This window comes from Delphinapterus leucas, chromosome 16, assembly GCF_059928025.1.
Source record: "Delphinapterus leucas isolate spDelLeu-1000000601 "Yukka" chromosome 16, BTC_Dleu_Yukka2, whole genome shotgun sequence".
Lineage (NCBI taxonomy): Eukaryota > Metazoa > Chordata > Mammalia > Artiodactyla > Monodontidae > Delphinapterus > Delphinapterus leucas.
In genome coordinates, this window is record NC_143144.1 from 58775062 (window position 1) to 58781777 (window position 6716).

The window sequence follows — 6716 nt, forward strand, 5'->3', positions numbered from 1 at the left end:
ATGCAGCTGTCCAGTTCTCCCAGCACCACTTATTGAAGAGACTGTCTTTTCTCCGTTGTATATCCTTGCCTCCTTTGTCATAGATTAGTTGACCATAGGTGCGTGGGCTTACCTCTGGGCTTTCTATCCTGTTCCATTGATCTGTATTTCTGTTTTTGTGCCAGTACCATATTGTCTTGATTACTGTAGCTTTGTAGTATAGTCTGAAGTCTGGGAGCCTGATTCCTCCAGCTCCGTTTTTTTCCCTCAAGACTGCCTTGGCTATTTGGGGTCTTTTGTGTCTCCATACAAATTTTAAGATTTTTTGTTCTAGTTCTGTAAAAAAGGCCATTGGTAATTTAATAGGGATTGCATTGAATCTGTAGATTGCTTTGGGTAGTATAGTCATTTTCCCAATATTGATTCTACCAATCCAAGAACATGGTATATCTCTCCATCTCTTTGTATCATCTTTAATTTCTTTCATCAGTGTTTTATAGTTTTCTGCATACAGGTCTTTTGTCTCCCTGGGTAGCTTTATTCCTAGGTATTTTATTCTTTTTGTTGCAATGGTAAATGGGAGTGTTTCCTTAATTTCTCTTTCAGATTTTTCATCACTAGTGTATAGGAATGCAAAAGATTTCTGTGCACTAATTTTGTATCCTGCAACTTTACCAAATTCATTGATTAGCTCTAGTAGTTTTCTGGTGGCATCTTTAGGATTCTCTATGTATAGTATCATGTCATCTGCAAACAGTGACAGTTTTACTTCTTCTTTTCCAATTTGTATTCCTTTTTTTTCTTTTTCTTCTCTGATTGCCATGGCTAGGACTTCCAAAACTATGTTGAATACTAGTGGTGAGAGTGGACATCCTTGTCTTTTTCCTGATCTTAGAGGAAATGCTTTCAGGTTTTTACCATTCAGAATGATGTTTGCTGTGGGTTTGTCATATATGGCCTTTATTATGTTGAGGTAGGTTCCCTCTATGCCTACTTTCTGGAGAGTGTTTATCATAAATGGGTGTTGATTTTTTTTTTTTTTTTTGCGGTACATGGGTCTCTCACTGTTGTGGCCTCTCCCATTGCAGAGCACAGGCTCTGGACGTGCAGGCTTAGCGGCCATCGCTCACGGGCCCAGCCGCTCCGCGCCATGTGGGATCTTCCCGGACCAGGGCACGAACCCATGTCCCCTGCATCGGCAGGCAGACTCTCAACCACTGTGCCACCAGGGAAGCCTCATGGATGTTGAATTTTGCCAAAAGCTTTTTCTGCATCTATTGAGATGATCATATGGTTTTTATTCTTCAATTTGTTAATATGGTATATCACATAGATTGATTTGCGTATATTGAAGAATCCTTGCATCTCTGGGTTAAATCCCACTTGGTCACGGTGTATGATCCTTTTAATGTGTTGTAGGATTCTGTTTGCTAGTATTTTGTTGAGGATTTTTGCATCTATATTCATCAGTGATATTGGTCTGTAATTTTCTTTTTGTGGAGTATCTTTGTCTGGTTTTGGTATCGGGTTAATGGTGGCCTCATAGAATGAGTTTGGGAGTGTTCCTTCCTCCGAAATTTTTTGGAAGAGTTTGAGAAGGATGGGTGTTAGCTCTTCTCTAAATGTTTGATAGAATTCACCTGTGAAGCCATCTGGTCCTGGACTTTTGTTTGTTGGAATATTTTTAATCACAGTTTCAATTTCATTGCCTGTGATTGGTCTATTCATATTTTTTATTTCTTCCTGGTTCAGTCTTGGAAGGTTATACCTTTCTAAGAATTTGTCCATTTCTTCCAGATTGTCCATTTTATTGGCATACGGTTGCTTATAGTAGTCTCTTAGAATGCTTTGTATTTCTGCGGTGTCTGTTGTAACTTCTATTTCATTTCTAATTTTATTGCTTTGAGTCCTCTCCCTCTTTTTCTTGATGAGTCTGGCTAATGGTTTATCAATTTTGTTTATCTTCTCAAAGAACCAGCTTTTAGTTTTATTGATCTTTGCTATTGTTTTCTTAGTTTCTATTTCATTTATTTCTGCTCTGATCTTTATGATTTCTTTCCTTCTACTAACTTGGGGTTTTGTTCTTCTTTCTCTAGTTCTTTTAGGTATAAGGTTAGATTGTTTATTTGACATGTTTGTTGTTTCTTGAAGTAGGATTGTATTGCTATACACTTCCCTCTCAGAACTGCTTTTGCTGTATCCCATAGGTTTTGGATCATCGTGTTTTCATTGTCATTTGTTTCTACGTATTTTTTGATTTTCTCTTTGATTTCTTCAGTGATCTCTTGGTTATTTAGTAACGTATTGTTTGGCCTCCACGTGTTTGTGTTTTTTACGTTTTTTTCCCTGTAATTGATTTCTAATCTCATAGCATTTGGTCACAAAAGATGCTTGATATGATTTCGATTTTCTTAAATTTACTGAGGCTTGATTTGTGACCCAAGATGTGATCAATCCTGGAGAATGTTCTGTGTGCACTTGAGAAGAAAGTGTAATCTGCTGTTTTTGGATGGAATGTCCTGTAAATATCACTTCAATCTGTCTGGTCTATTGTATCATTTAAAGCTTGTGTTTCCTTATTAATTTTCTGTCTGGATGATCTGTCCATTGCTGTAAGTGAGGTGTTAAAGTCTCCCACTATAATTGTGTTACTGTCAATTTCCTCTTTTATAGCTGTTAGCAGTTGCCTTATGTATTGAGGTGCTCCTATGTTGGGTGCATATATATCTATAATTGTTATATCTTCTTCTTGGATTGATCCCTTGATCATTATGTAGTGTCCTTCCTTGTCTCTTGTAACATTCTTTATTTTAAAATCTATTTTATCTGATATGAGTATTGCTACTCCAGCTTTCTTTTGATTTCCATTTGCATGGAATATCTTTTTCCATCCCCTCACTTTCAGTCTGTATGTGTCCCTAGGTCTGCAGTGGGTCTCTTGTAGACAGCATATATATGGGTCTTGTTTTTGTATCCATTCAGCGAGCCTGTGTCTTTTGGTTGGAGCATTTAATCCATTCACGTTTAAGGTAATTATCAATATGTATGTCCCTGTTACCATTTTCTTAATTGTTTTGGGTTTGTTTTTATAGGTCCTTTTCTTCTCTTGTGTTTCCCACTTAGAGAAGTTCCTTTGGCATTTGTTGTAGAGCTGGTTTGGTGGTGCTGAATTCTCTTAGCTTTTGCTTGTCTGTAAAGCTTTTGATTTCTCCGTTGAATCTGAATGAGATCCTTGCTGGGTAGAGTAATCTTGGTTGTACGTTCTTCCCTTTCATCACTTAAAATATGTCATGCCACTCCCTTCTGGCTTGAAGAGTTTCTGCTGAGAAATCAGCTGTTAACCTTATGGGAGTTCCCTTGTATGTTATTTGTCATTTTTCCCTTGCTGCTTTCAATAATTTTTTTTTGTCTTTAATTTTTACCAATTTGATTACTATGTGTCTCAGCATGTTTCTCCTTGGGTTTATCCTGTATGGGACTCTCTGTGCTTCCTGGACTTGGGTGGCCATTTCCTTTCCCATGTTAGGGAAGTTTTTGACTATAATCTCTTCAAATATTTTCTTGGGTCCTTTGTCTCTCTCTTCTCCTTCTGGGACCCCTATAATGTGAATGTTGTTGCATTTAATGTTGTCCCAGAGGTCTCTTAGGCTGTCTTCATTTATTTTCATTCTTTTTTCTTTATTCTATTCTGGAGCAGTGAATTCCACCATTCTGTCTTCCAGGTCACTTATCTGTTTTTCTGCCTCAGTGATTCTGCTATTGATTCCTTCTAGTGTAGTTTTCATTTCAGTTATTGTATTGTTCATCTCTGTTTGTGTGTTCTGTAATTCTTCTAGGTCTTTGTTAAACATTTCTTGCATCTTCTCAATCTCTGCCTCCATTCTTTTTCCGAGGTCCTGGATCATCTTCACTATCATTATTCTGAATTCTTTTTCTGGAAGGTTGCCTATCTCCACTTCATTTAGTTGTTTTTCTGGGGTTTTATCTTGTTCCTTCATCTGGTACATAGCCCTCTGCCTTTTCATCCTGTCTCTTTCTGTGAATGTGGTTTTAGTTCCACAGGCTGCAGGATTGTAGTTCTTCTTGCTTCTGCTGTCTTCCCTCTGGTGGATTAGGCTATCTAAGTGGCTTGTACAAGTTTCCTGATGGGAGGGACTGGTGGTGGGTAGAACTGGCTGTTGCTCTGGTGGGCAGAGCTCAGTAAAACTTTAATCCAGTTGTCTGCTGATGGGTGGGGCTGGGTTCCCTCCTTGTTGGTTGTTTGGCCTAAGGTGACCCAACACTGGAGCTTACCAGGCCTCTTTGGTGGGGCTAATGGTGGACTCAGGGAGGGCTCACGCCAAGGAGTACTTCTCAGAACTTCTGCTGCCAGTGCCCTTGTCCTCACGGTGAGACACAGCCACCTCCCACCTCTGCAGGAGACTCTCCAACACTAGCAGGTAGGTCTGGTTCAGTCTCCTGTGGGGTCACTGCTCCTTCCCCTGGGTCCTGATGCACACAGTACTTTGTGTGTGTCCTCCAAGAGTGGAGTCTCTGTTTCCCCCAGTCCTGTCGAGGTCCTTTAATCAAATCCCACTAGCCTTCAAAGTCTGATTCTCTAGGAATTCCTCCTCCTGTTGCTGGACCCCCAGGTTGGGAAGCCTGACGTGGGGCTCAGAACCTTCACTCCAGTGGGTGGACTTTTGTGGTATAAGTGTTCTCCAGTTTGTGAATCACCCATCCAGCAGTTATAGAATTTGATTTTATTATGATTGTGCCCCTCCTACCGTCTCATTGTGGCTTCTCCTTTGTCTTTGGGTATGGGATATCTTTTTTGGTGAGTTCCAGTGTCTTCCTGTCGATGCTTGTTCAGCAGTTAGTTTTGATTCTGGTGCTCTTGCAAGAGGGAGTGACAGCAGGTCTTTCTACTCCTCCATCTTGAACCAATCTCCAGAAAATGAGATTTTTAAACCTGAGACTTGAGAGATTTCTGGTTAACCCCCATGATTTTACGGATGATGAAACTGACACCCAGAACAGTAGTAATACAATGAAATGACAGAATCTTCTTGCAAGACTGTGTGTTTCAACACAATATATATAATACAGCTGACTGCAACTAACCATGCGCAATCTTTATAACTGCTTCTGATACTAATTTGTGATTGCTCACATTTAGGAATAAAATATGAAACAAATGCTTTGTTAAAAATAGCATCAGGTTTTCACTACATCCATTCTAGCTTCATTTTTTTCAATAATTTAAAATTTTAGACATCTCTTTTTTAAACAATTTGCTTAATTTTGTACAATTTTCTTAACCACAGCATCCAAGCAATTCATGTTATGGTTACAATCTAAATTATTTAAGATATAAATGTTTATTAGAGCTACCTCATTAAGGAACTTGGTTGTAATTATTGGGCAGTTCCTAGACTCCCTTACAGAAACAGAGTGCTGTTTCTTCTTGCTGTTTTTAGACTTCTTTTCAAACGAATTCAGAACTAGCATCTAATTTCCCTTTTTGCTGTGGTATGTGATGAAACTTCAGTTGGAATTAAGAATTAAGGTAGAAGTAGCAGCAAATGTTTCAAATTCTCCCAAACTAGTCTCAGGTTATGCTAATTTCATAGTCCTGCCGCTAGGGCCATGTGCTCTGACAAACTTGTGAGGATTTGTTGGTATTATAAAATATATTTGTTAAAAAATGAGGACTCCTTTTTTTAATATCTGAATACACTTCCCTTATATTATTACACATTTCCTTTTCCCCCTAATATTTCATTATTTCTCAGTACCATTATTAGAGCGACAGAGGAGGAATACATCCATTTTGTTTCTCTGGAAGTCTGAGCAATAATATCGTTTTATTTGTAAAATTGAATCATTACCCATACTTTTAAAGGGCTTTCTACTTTTAAAATGTATTCAATCGTTGCTTGCCATTTTTATAAAGACCAAAATGGAAAAAAATTTCAGAATCCCAGGATGATTATAGCCACGTATGCATCACTTCAGGCAAGCTGAGCCTCTCCTTTTTAAGTAGTGCAGCCACTCGTATGCCCTGTGGCATCCTACCACTCCTCTCCACTCTCCACTTCTCCAGTGTAAAGTAGCCCTGATACTTTCCTAAGCAGCCCCTCCTACAGAGCACCTGCGAGAGTTTAGCCTCTAAAGACTGCTGATGGTGAAGGCTCTGGCCCTAACTAGCTTCATAAAAATCTTTCTCTGCTAGCAAGGATCCCAAACACTTTGATTTCTGGAATTTGTCATTATGCTGTGTTTGAAATTCTTATCCTACAATTCCCCTTTAGTTGCAGTCCTGAAGTATATGCCTTGTCTCTTCCATGATTTCTGCCTTGAGCATTGGATCCTGCAGTGTTGAAAGACATCTTTTTATTATGATCCACAACTAAAAACTCCCTTTTTGCTTTAAAAAACCAAAGGCTGCCTGCATGGCATCACTTTTGGGGGTTGCTAAGCTTGTATGTTTTTCTAACACTTCACATTAAATAATAGTTTTACGGAACAGTTCTTGAAATTCTGACAAATACTGTTAAATCAGTGTTGAATAAAATGTGCAATGCATATTAGAGAGGGGATGCATTCTTATGCAGGGACATGGGTATATATGTGAAATATGCCAGTATACAACCCACCATTCATGCCAGGACTGGAAGGATTGCTGAAGATAAACTGGCTATCCTACTATTATGATCATCAGTGTTGGTCTTTGCAGCCAGCATCACTTTAGGCAG

The 6716-nt window shown here is 38.9% G+C and overlaps 1 protein-coding gene across 5 annotated transcripts in view; it reads left to right on the top strand.

Annotated features, from left to right (window-relative positions):
- Positions 1–6716, top strand: part of ENTPD7 (ectonucleoside triphosphate diphosphohydrolase 7) — a 75806-nt gene that overhangs the window by 63057 nt on the left and 6033 nt on the right. The window lies entirely within an intron of this gene.